This window comes from Mustela putorius, unplaced genomic scaffold, assembly GCF_011764305.1.
Source record: "Mustela putorius furo isolate JIRA1106 unplaced genomic scaffold, ASM1176430v1.1 tig00000228_pilon_pilon_pilon, whole genome shotgun sequence".
Classification (NCBI taxonomy): domain Eukaryota; kingdom Metazoa; phylum Chordata; class Mammalia; order Carnivora; family Mustelidae; genus Mustela; species Mustela putorius.
The window spans coordinates 8,632,977-8,643,501 of NW_025421322.1; the positions used below are offsets into that span (position 1 = coordinate 8,632,977).

Below are 10,525 nucleotides of genomic sequence, written 5' to 3' on the forward strand. Positions count from 1 at the left end.
GTACAGGTTACAAGTAGGTCTTAAAAAATTACATATAACCTGAGGTCTGCTAAAATATATACATATATATAACCTGGGTTATATATACATAAATGTAACCTGGGTATGTTAAAATACTTCATGAGCTACTATATTTCTTAATGTGCTGATAGTTATTAGCAAAACATGTATGAATTATTCTAGAGCTAGGCTTCATCAAACTGTGGGGTGTCTATAGGTGTGTGTTGTGAGTGAAAATGTTATCTGCCATGTCTCTCTTGGAGAAAAACATGTTAAAATCTGCTAGCAAAAGCCAAGCTTGATATACTTTCCTGTACAGCCTCGCCTTCTCTCCCTTCTTTGGGTGTTCCAGACTCATCACACTCTGTAGATGCACCTCTCCTTGCTTTTCCTTGCCCTTCCTTTACCTACAATGATTAATCCTAGACTGCTGCATTTTCTGACTCCAGAAAACACCATTTATGTTGTATTCTTGACTTGTCCTCCCGGAAGCGGGAGGAGGATGGCATCCACACAGGAGAACTATGTCCCTGAAGTACTAGAATGTGTTTTTCATTATGATTCCTTTCTCATATATATATATATATATATATATATATATATATATCTTACATATATAACATATATATATTATGTATATATTTCTTTTAAAAGTTTGTTTTTAAAATCCTCTCCCCAAACCATCATATTAATTACATGATTAATTAACTTTCGAAAGAAAGGTTTCTAAATTTTAGAAAATAGAGTGATATGCCTTCATCACATATCCATTCCCATTCTCACCATCTGAGGTTGTCAGTGAAAATAATATGATGCAAAAAAAATATTTTTCCAACAACTTTTATAATCTTGTACAAATATCTAAATGTATTTATATCTATATCTGTATCTATATCTGTGGCCATGGTTTATTTTTCCCAATATGAGATCCTGTAATATAACTTGTCTACAATATCTGAGACTTTGTTGTAGCTCAGGGTTTAGAGATATAACTCATTCTTTGGAAGGGCTGCCTTTCGAGTCCCTTGGACAGCACTGAGAGTTAAGTCACAGGATGACCAAGCACTGGAGGTCAAAGAGCCAAGGATAGGATCCAAGATGGGGGATGAGCCAGGAATTTAGAACTGAGTGGAGTTTGGTCAGGGTGAGATTGGGTGAAGGACATTCAGGGATGGCCCATGGCGTCTGTGTGCTGGTCAGTGGGGGGGGGTGTGTGATTATTGCAGGGTCGGACTGGTCTAAGGGAGCTTAATATTTATTGATGTAGCTCATTCTTTTAAAGGGCTGCATTCTTAGCCTGAATGTGCTGTAATTTATTCAACTCTTCCCCTATGTTGGCTGTTGTGTTTGCCAACTTCCCCAGTGCTGTAACAAATACCCTTGTTTATATCCTTAGGTACTAAAGCTTTTGTCTCTGAAGAGTCCCAGAAGCAGGGCTGAGGGGTTAAAGGCCTTGTGTCTGTCAAATTTCTTTCTATTGCTAGGCTTCTCTCCAGAGTAGCTGTGGTACTTCTCTTCCCTTGGATTTTTTTTTCAATAACAGAATATATTTTTAAGTTACATAGGTCACTATCTTATCTTCTTACACTGGCGTTCACACTTTACATTTGTAGATCAAAAGCCTAAAGTTGAAGCTTTTTACTATAAAGAAAACCTCAAGACTTTTTTTTTTTTTCCCTGTTGATAAACATATCCATTAAGCCACCAGGGCAATACAGTGAACATCTTGGAACTAGGTAAAGGTTAATTTCATTGACTTCAGCAAGATAGGAGAGACTGTGAGACGCTAGAATCTAGAGAGCCCACCCAGGTGGGAGGTGAGCAGGAGAAGAAATCCAGCTGTGGGTTCTAGGAGAACATCTGGTACAGATGGTAAGTCATGGAATGAGGAATCTCTCAGAATAGCAGTGGTCAGAGCTGGTGGCACCAGAGAGGCCTCAGGCTGAGCCCAAGAAGAGGGAATTCAGGAGCAGAGGAATTTGGAGACCCAGTAAAATAGTAAGCAGGTGGTTGGCATTGGGGACAAGTGTTAGAAAGAAGCAAGGACCCAGCCACAGGGTTGGGCAGCAGGGAAGCAAGGATCCCTGGGAGAGGTTTAGGTTCTCTAGATCACACAGACCTACTTTCAAATTCTGGCCCTGATGCTGACCAATTCTTTGACTTGGTATAAATTATTTTATCTTCATGGGTCTCAGTTTCTTCACCTATCTTGCAGGTCAAAGTCTTGGTTTAGTGGGCGGCACATGTCATATACATATACAATGTTTGTTGGCATTTTGAAGACTGCTGAATTTTTCCCGTGACAGAAGGTACATTAGCAGGTATGCGTGAAATGAATTGACAGTTGTAAACCCAGTCTCCAGGGTGCCATGAATACCTTGCCTTCCTAAGTAGCGGTCCAGCGGTCACATTGGATCTGTAACTATATCTAAATCTATGTCCTCATTTCCTGTAATCTCCTGCCAAGAGTTTTCTTGGGTAGTTGGTTCGAAAAACTATAGGATACTTTGAGTCTGCCATTTGCCTAACTTCAAATAACACCAGTGCCCAGAATGTCTTGATGTGGGGCTGACTTCCTGAATTACCTCTTCTTGGATTTCTATTTCAAGCTACCCTCTCTACCTAGTTCTGGTCTATTGATCTATTTTCATAAAGACTCAAAATGATCCCCAGTCAAGCATACTTGAGTTATGACCCAGGCCAGGAAAGAGGCCAAAGCCAAAACCAGACTCTGATGTTGAATCTTCGGATGTTGAACCCATACCCCTGGAAACTCTTTTGCCCATTGATTCCTTTGGTTATTGGGTAGGAAGTGGTTGCGTCTATCACTTAGAGGACCACAGACATTGGGAACCATTCAGAGGTTGGCATTATCAATGTTTATAATTGGGCATTCATTGCTTGAAAGCTATACCAAGTATCTCTTGAACTGATTAGACTGAATTGACCCTAATGTACTGAGAACAAGAAGGTACTTCTCAGGAAAGTATTTTATGAATTTCTGTTGCTTGCTAACAGCAAACAAATGAACAAAAATCAATGACGTGACAACGATAAAAGTTAAGAACCAGGCAGCTCACATACTTGCTATTTTTTGTCTGCTAAAAATCCATTTTCCTTTCTAAAAAACTCTCTCGGTTTCCTTTTGGAACCCCCTCTAACTCCCACTCAAGTCCGCTGGATGAGCTGGTGACCCAAGTCTAGGCAATCAGCATATTTTAGTTGTTAGTCACTGCACTTAGTTCAGTAGTGAACTGATCCAATGATATTTTATCCCAGGGCTTTCACTGAAACTATGAGGAAAGAGACATTCTCCTTCTGCTATGGTTATTTAAACTGGTAGAACATAAGCCTGGAGGTGTTGATGGTCATTCTGCCAAGATATGGGAAGGGCCCATTTAGCCAGGCTCTGCCTGAAGTCACATTGCCTCTGGACTATTTTAGTTGCATGGGTCATTAAATGCATTGTTTTGCTTAAGCCACTTTCTGTTTTATTTCTGTCACTTGCAGTCAAAAGATTTCTGACAAAATTTGATGGGTTCCTGAAGTTTTTGAAGTCCAAAACTAAACTCAATGCTACTGAACTGAAGATTCCTCTAAATTGCTAAAAAGCCAAATATCAAATATGAGAAATGAATGTAGTTTCTGTGCACAATTGAGATAAAAAGAATCCTGAGCTAAAACATTACAATATTCCTTCCAATGTTTAAAATGATATACTATGTAGCAGAAAGAAGATAGCAATCTCCAGTGTATTATTATTACCTTTGAGCATTGAAGATAAATGCCATAAATTCATCTGAGGTCAGATGGTTAACCAGATTATTTATAGAGTCCCTTCTAATTCTTTATTCTACAGAACAAACTAGGTAGACAATGGGGGTAGAAAATGGCGGACATAGTGCCATCACATGGGATTTGAAAAGAAGCCACAGGCTATATGAGTAGAGTGACATTGAACACTATACGTAGATATGAATTTGAATTTGAATTTGGATTTGAATTCTGGTTAGATGACCTAGAAAACTCCTCTTAACCACTCAACATTTTGGTTTTGTCATTTGTAAAATGGGGACAGCGATACTTCTTCCATCGTTAAAGACCAAGTGAAATACCATATACTAAATCAAATGTACTTGACACATGGAATTCCAGTTTTTGTCTTAAAGTTCTATGAAATTGACTTAGTTAAAAATAAAGATTCGGAAATTACCTGTTATGTTTTTGTGAAAATGACTCCCTCCTTCAAACTTGGAATAAATCTTTTTGTTACATCTCTTGCCCATAAGACTCCATTTCTCCCCAAGAAGGTACATTTTTAGTAGAGACCAGAGTTTAGATTTATTTGAGCAAAATATGTGGTAACAATGGGAAATTGCTGTTTACCAAGGATTAATTGGGGAAAAAATGCATAACTCTGACTCAGGGTGAGAATACAACCATTGAAAATGCAGACACTAAGACAGTGCAAAGAAAGCTAAAGCATTTGTAATGCATAATGTTGAAACGGTATATGCTGTATCGATTTCACTATTGAGTGGGTGTTTTGCTTTTTGATATCCTCAATGTTTTTAAAGCTTATGTAATGTGAATTATAGATGATACCAAAATATTTGCTAGGCCCCAAATTGCATTTTTTCTTTTCATTTGATTTTTATTTTTGTTGTAAATGCATGCTTTGATGATGTTAAAACCATAACTCTTTGTCGGTAGTGCTCTGTTAGTTTTACTAAGTAGTAGTCTGGGCTGGCTCTCATTTACAGTCGTTGAATGTTAAACAGCATTGAAAAATGTTAAGTTGTTAGATAACTGACTAGTTTCCTCAAAGCTCCTCTGGGAGGCCAAGAATTAACCAGGCTTCTTATTCCCTTTTTCACACTCCAAAGGGAATATGCTAATTCACTCCTAACTTTCCAACAATGGTGTAACCTTCTGCTTCTCCTGATTTCGCAACTCACTCAGGAACTCATGCACAAGCACTGTGTAAGCTGATATCATTCCGTTGGGAGCTCACATCTTGAACATCCTGAAGCTGTGCCCTCCTGACCTCAGAGCCCTGAATACAACCTAACACAGAAGAGGGGCTCCATGGGTGGTTGTGGAATGAATGAAAAATAACCACCGCAATCCTCTGTCATAATGTTTCTGCTCACAAAACATCCAAATTGATGGAATCCGAAGGAGATGGAAAGTAATGCTGTATGTGGGAAAACATGAATCTAGGCCTGTTAGTTTTTCTAGTAAGGCCTGTTGATCCATCTTTCAGGAACAAGTCCTATGAGACTCTGTGATTGGGAACATGGTGCTTTTCTTGGATGCGAGACAGCATCATGATCCTTCTGTGATTGGGGCACCTGGGTGGCTCAGTCGATTAAGCATCTGACTTTTGCTTTCCACTCAGGTCATGATCACGGGGTCCTGAGATCAAGCCCTGCATCGGGCTCAGTGCTCAGCCTGAAGTCTGCTTGTCTCTCTCCCTCTGCTCCTCCTCCTGCTCTCTCTCTCTTTCCCTCTCTCTCTCTCTCTAATGAATAAATAAAATCTTAAAAAAATTCTTCTGGGATTTGCATTCTTTTTTCTGGAGGCATGATGTCACTGTTTTGTTTTGTTTTTAAATTTTCCCCATTCTTTGCTGACCCTCTGATGTTCATCTGATTTCTTTTTTTTTTTTTTTTAATTTGGTCCTATGGTTCTTATATTTTTGTTAATATAAAGATCTCAGATATTTAAGCTTTTAGGGAAAAAAATCCACATGGAAACATTAAAAAACCATTACTCTGAGTTTCTCCTATGTCTTTTCAAAGCCACACAAATTTGTCGTTTTTTCCAGGATTAGAAGCATAGGCTCTGAAGATGGCTACTGCTGTTGACTGACTTCCTGTGGGCTAGGTATTTTGCACACACTTTCTTTTTTAATCCTCACCACAAGCCCACGGGATACCTCGAGGCCTTGTTATTGCCATTCTACAGATAAGAATATAGAGGTTTATAGATGTCAAAGTCCTTTTCCCTCAAGGACAGTATTTTGGCCTTTAACAGAAATAGAAGGAAATACTAGACAGACAGGTGCTACGTCTAGACAAAATACTTCACAACTGGACACACCATTGTGGTCAACTTGCCATCTGTGATATGATTCATTACGAATATATTTAAATGCACTTATTTTATAATCCTATAACTATCTCTGAGTTACTCCGGGGTCTTGTATAGCTGTTTCTGTGTAATTTGAACTTGTTCATGCTTACCTTCCCTTTCTTCCTGTATTACTGTTCTCTTTCGAAAGCATTTGGGTCTCAGTTCAGTTGTTATCGCTCAGATCGGCCTTCTTAGATGACTCTAGATGATTCTAGATGACTCCCATCGCTCTATCCCAATGTCCTCTATCCCAATGTCCTCCTTCATTTCCTTCATAACTTTTACTGCTATTCAAAATCACATTTTGGGGGGGGGGCGCCTGGGTGGCTCAGTTGGTTAAGTGTCTGCCTTCAACTCAGGTCATGATCCAGGTCATGGGCTTGAGCCCCAAGTTAGAGTCCCTGCTCAGTGGGGAGTCTGCTTTTCCCTCTCCTTCTACCCCTCCCCCTGCTTGTGTTCTCTCTCTCTCAAATAAAACCTTTTAAAAAAAGGAAGCAAAATCTTATTTTTAAAAAATATTTAGAAATATAGTTGGCATACAATATTTTATTCAAGAGCATAACGCAGTGACTCGACATTTATATACGTTACAAAATGCTCACCATGATAAGGGTAGTTACCATCTGCCACCCGAGAAAGTTAATACAGTGTTATTGACGAGATTCCTGAATCACCTTTTTTTATTCCTTTGGACCCCTAACTGGAATGGGAGTTGCTTAGGACAACTGTCTTTTTGTCTTATTCACCACTGCATCCCCACTTCCTAGAACAGTGTCCAGATGAATTATTGCATATTCTTCAGGATGTAGATAGACTAAGGTAAAGGACACCTTACATGGTGGGATTGGCAAGGGCAAGATGCTGGCAGCTCCAGTAACAGACAAGATATTTGGCAGCCCCCTGTGTGCCAGCTGCTGTGTTGTCCTTCCAGCTCAGCCCACTCGGGGGGTATAATTAGCTTGTTCTCTCTAACCGAGTGCCCAAGTCCCAACATGAAGAGATGTTTATCTAGGTCCCCTACAGCAGCCTTTGCTGGTTTGTGTGAAGCCCAGCAACTTCAGTGGTTACTCATAACTCCTGTGATTAAATCGACCTGAGTTAATCCCGGGGATTTCTGTTTCAATGTAGTATATTTGCGGATTGCTTCGAAAATGACCTAACTTCCAGATCCCTGCAAATGAGCTCCATACCGATCCAGAAAGCAATCTACAATTCACCAGGCACCCTGCTAATTATTTTAATACCATTTAATTTCATCTTCAAACACAACTAGAAGTAGATGCTACTATTATCCTCGTTTTTCAGCTGAGGAAATTGACGCTTGGAGTATGGGACTTGGCTAGGTCCCACAGCTCGTGGGGAAGAGATGCAAATCAGGCTGACTCTTCCCAAAGTTGATACTCACTGTCTAATTGGTGAAGATTTGACACCTCATTCTGATGTGGCCTGTAACCTGTTGGGAAATCAGGTTTACCTGCTATGAATGACTCCTCACAGCCTGAGATGTGCCTGAGGGATGTTGCCGGAACTTGGTTTAGGAGCTCAGAAAAAAAATCAAATTTTGAATCATCATACTCAATTGCTGAAAATTACAAGTCTTACACAAATCAGTTTTTGAAAAGAGCTGATCTTAACGGATTGTAACTTTGAATTATATACATATTTTGGAGACAGACCAATTTGGGTTCAAAGCCCAACAGTTTTTAAAACCTGTGTAAACATCAGTCATTTTTTTTTTAATCCTCTGAAGATTTAATATGGGTTCTAATAACTATTTCTTCAAATTCCTGTAAGGAGAGTGGCTAATCCAGTGCCTGGCATGTAGAAGGAAGGGCAAAAGATGATTTCCTTTACTTGAAGTATTATGCTTGGGAATTTTTTAGTTGCGAAGTTTTATTTTTCCCTAAATTTGATGTTCTTCCAGGGTTCCTGTTAAAATGTTATTTCTATTCTTTTCATATCTTGCCTCAGGTATAGTTTAATATCCTAATTCATTTCCTAGGAGTCGTGCACCATTGATCTGGAAAATCTCTTGGCCATAGAGTGGCTGATAGTTTCACTTTTTCTCTTCATTGAATCTTCTCAGCCTTCATCCCTGACCATAGTCTTTGTGTAATGGCTTACATTTCACCACTATTAACCCTTCATAAATTGATGCCATAGCTTCTTTTGACATCATCCTTAAAGAATCCTTCTCAAACCACACCTCTGAAAAGTTGGGGCATAAGACTTTGAGAGAATGTTCTAAATATCTTAGGAAGTTGGGACTGGTTTTAAATCATTTTTATAGTCACAGTATAGAAACATTTGTAGTAAGAGGTAGAAGTAGAGACATTCAGAGGCTTGGATATGGCCTATCTCAGTAATGAAAACAAGGGTCATTAATATGGTTGGAGCATATAAATCTGAGAGTGAAACTATTCGGATAAAAAATAGCTGGCTCTCTAAGTCTAAGCAAGGCAAGAAACTACCTCCACCATGAGAAAGACAAATGTGAATTGTCTATAATATCTCCCTTGGAATAAGATCACTTTCTTTGTACTTGACAGATGACATCTCATGAAATTATCCATAAATTTTGTTCTATTTTTAAGGCAAAACAAGTTGGATAGTTTGCTCATTTGTCACAGATTTTGGGCATGGGTTTAAAATTGTAATTAACTTACTCTTGAGGCTCCTGGGGGGCCTCTGTCCATTGAGCGTGCACCTCAGTTTCTGTTCAGGTCAAGATCTCCTGGGTCCTGTGATGGCGCCACGCCCCCTCATCAGGGAGTCTGCTTGAGATTAGCTCCCTTTGCCCCTCCCCTCACTCATGTGCACTCTCTCTCATAAATAAATAAATAAATAAATAAATAAGTCTTTAAAAAAATACATTTATTCTTATTTTTACAAACTTTGGTCTTCCTATGTTTTTGGAAGTTGACTTGCTGGCCATTTTGTATTGCCCAACTCATTCTTAACTTATAAGGAGTGCAAGGGGCTGCTGTGGGTGCTAGAGCCTGAGTCCTCCCATACCTCTGCACCTCGTCCTCCCTAAAGATATCTCCCTCAGTCTGCTTTCTGTATTCTTTTCTTAGCTGTTGCTGTGATTAGGGCAGGCTCTGAGGCATCTGTGTGGGACAAGAACTACTAAAAAGTACTTATGACCGCCTTTGATTGGTGGTAGGTAAGCACTGTTACCTCCATTTTATAGATGAGGAAACAGAAGCACATAGATGCTGAGCAAATGACTCAGAGATGTTGAGTAAGTAGGTCACACGGTTAGTAAGCTGCAAACTAACTGGAGTCAAACTCAGGGTGACCAGTTGTCCTAGTTTTTCAAGGCTGAGGGGTTTCCCGGGCTGTAGGATTTCAGTGTTAAAAGGAAGGCAGGCCCAGGCAAAACAGGACAGTTGGTCACTCTAGGTGTCTGACTTTAGAAACTCTATACTCAAGCTTTGCGCAGTGGCAGTATCGTAGCCAATGAGGTTTATCCGAGGAGCGATTATCGCTAATAGAAACTCTATACTCTTCATCCTTTTGTTTCAGACCCTAAAATATTTAGCTCTCCCTGAAATATTGAGCCCACCATCCCCTCCGATAGTCCTTACTCACCCACTGCCCCTCCTTCTTCTGCTAGTTAAAGCAGCCAACTGCTCACCATTGTATTCACTGTGAGACTCTCACTACACATTGCAGCCCCTTTACCCCCTTTGTGGGCACAGGAAATCAAAAGGATGACAGCTCAGTGTCTCTATGGTTTCCTGGGCCTCTAACCCTATTGGATCTCCAGACAGAGAATTGTTATTCTTCCTCCTGGTGACAACTGTGTTGAGAAACTCAAAATTGTCCTCATTTCAAAGATGACGAGGTCTGTATAGAGAAAGAAAGCTAACGGTTTCTAGGCATTTAAATCCCTCCATCCTGTTAACCTCAGATGGTGTCAGGGATGCCTCAGCTACTCTAGGCAATGTCTCTCAGCAGAGAAGGACCTGATGCTGAAGGCTCCCGGCCATATTCTTCTTGGCAAGGACTCCTCCCTTTGGGCTCCTCCCTTCAGTTGATCCTATTATCTGTGACAGCTTCAAGAGATAGCAGCCACTGCTTCTAGTGGCTTCTTCGGCGGATGGTAACAACTTTAACAGCAGCTTTTAAAAAATTTTGCTGAAGTTCCCCCCCCCCCCAGAAAGCTCCATGCTTCCTCCATAGCTAATAATAGAGTTCTATGCTTTGTAGGTGCTGGAGTCCTTATCAGGTCCTCTAGTGAAACTATGGTGCTTCACCATGCTTTAAGACAGTGGTTTTCACTGCAGACCCTTACTCATTAGTGGACTAAATCAGTGTCATAGGTCAAGACCAGTCATTTTGAAAAAGAAATTTTAAAAGACCAGACTATTATAGGATAGAA

The 10,525-nt window shown here is 40.0% G+C and overlaps 1 pseudogene; it reads left to right on the top strand.

The window, feature by feature from the left end:
• The first annotated feature begins 9,571 nt into the window (after positions 1-9,571).
• LOC123391503 lies at positions 9,572-9,702 on the top strand (annotated as a pseudogene).
• The last annotated feature ends 823 nt before the right edge of the window (positions 9,703-10,525 follow it).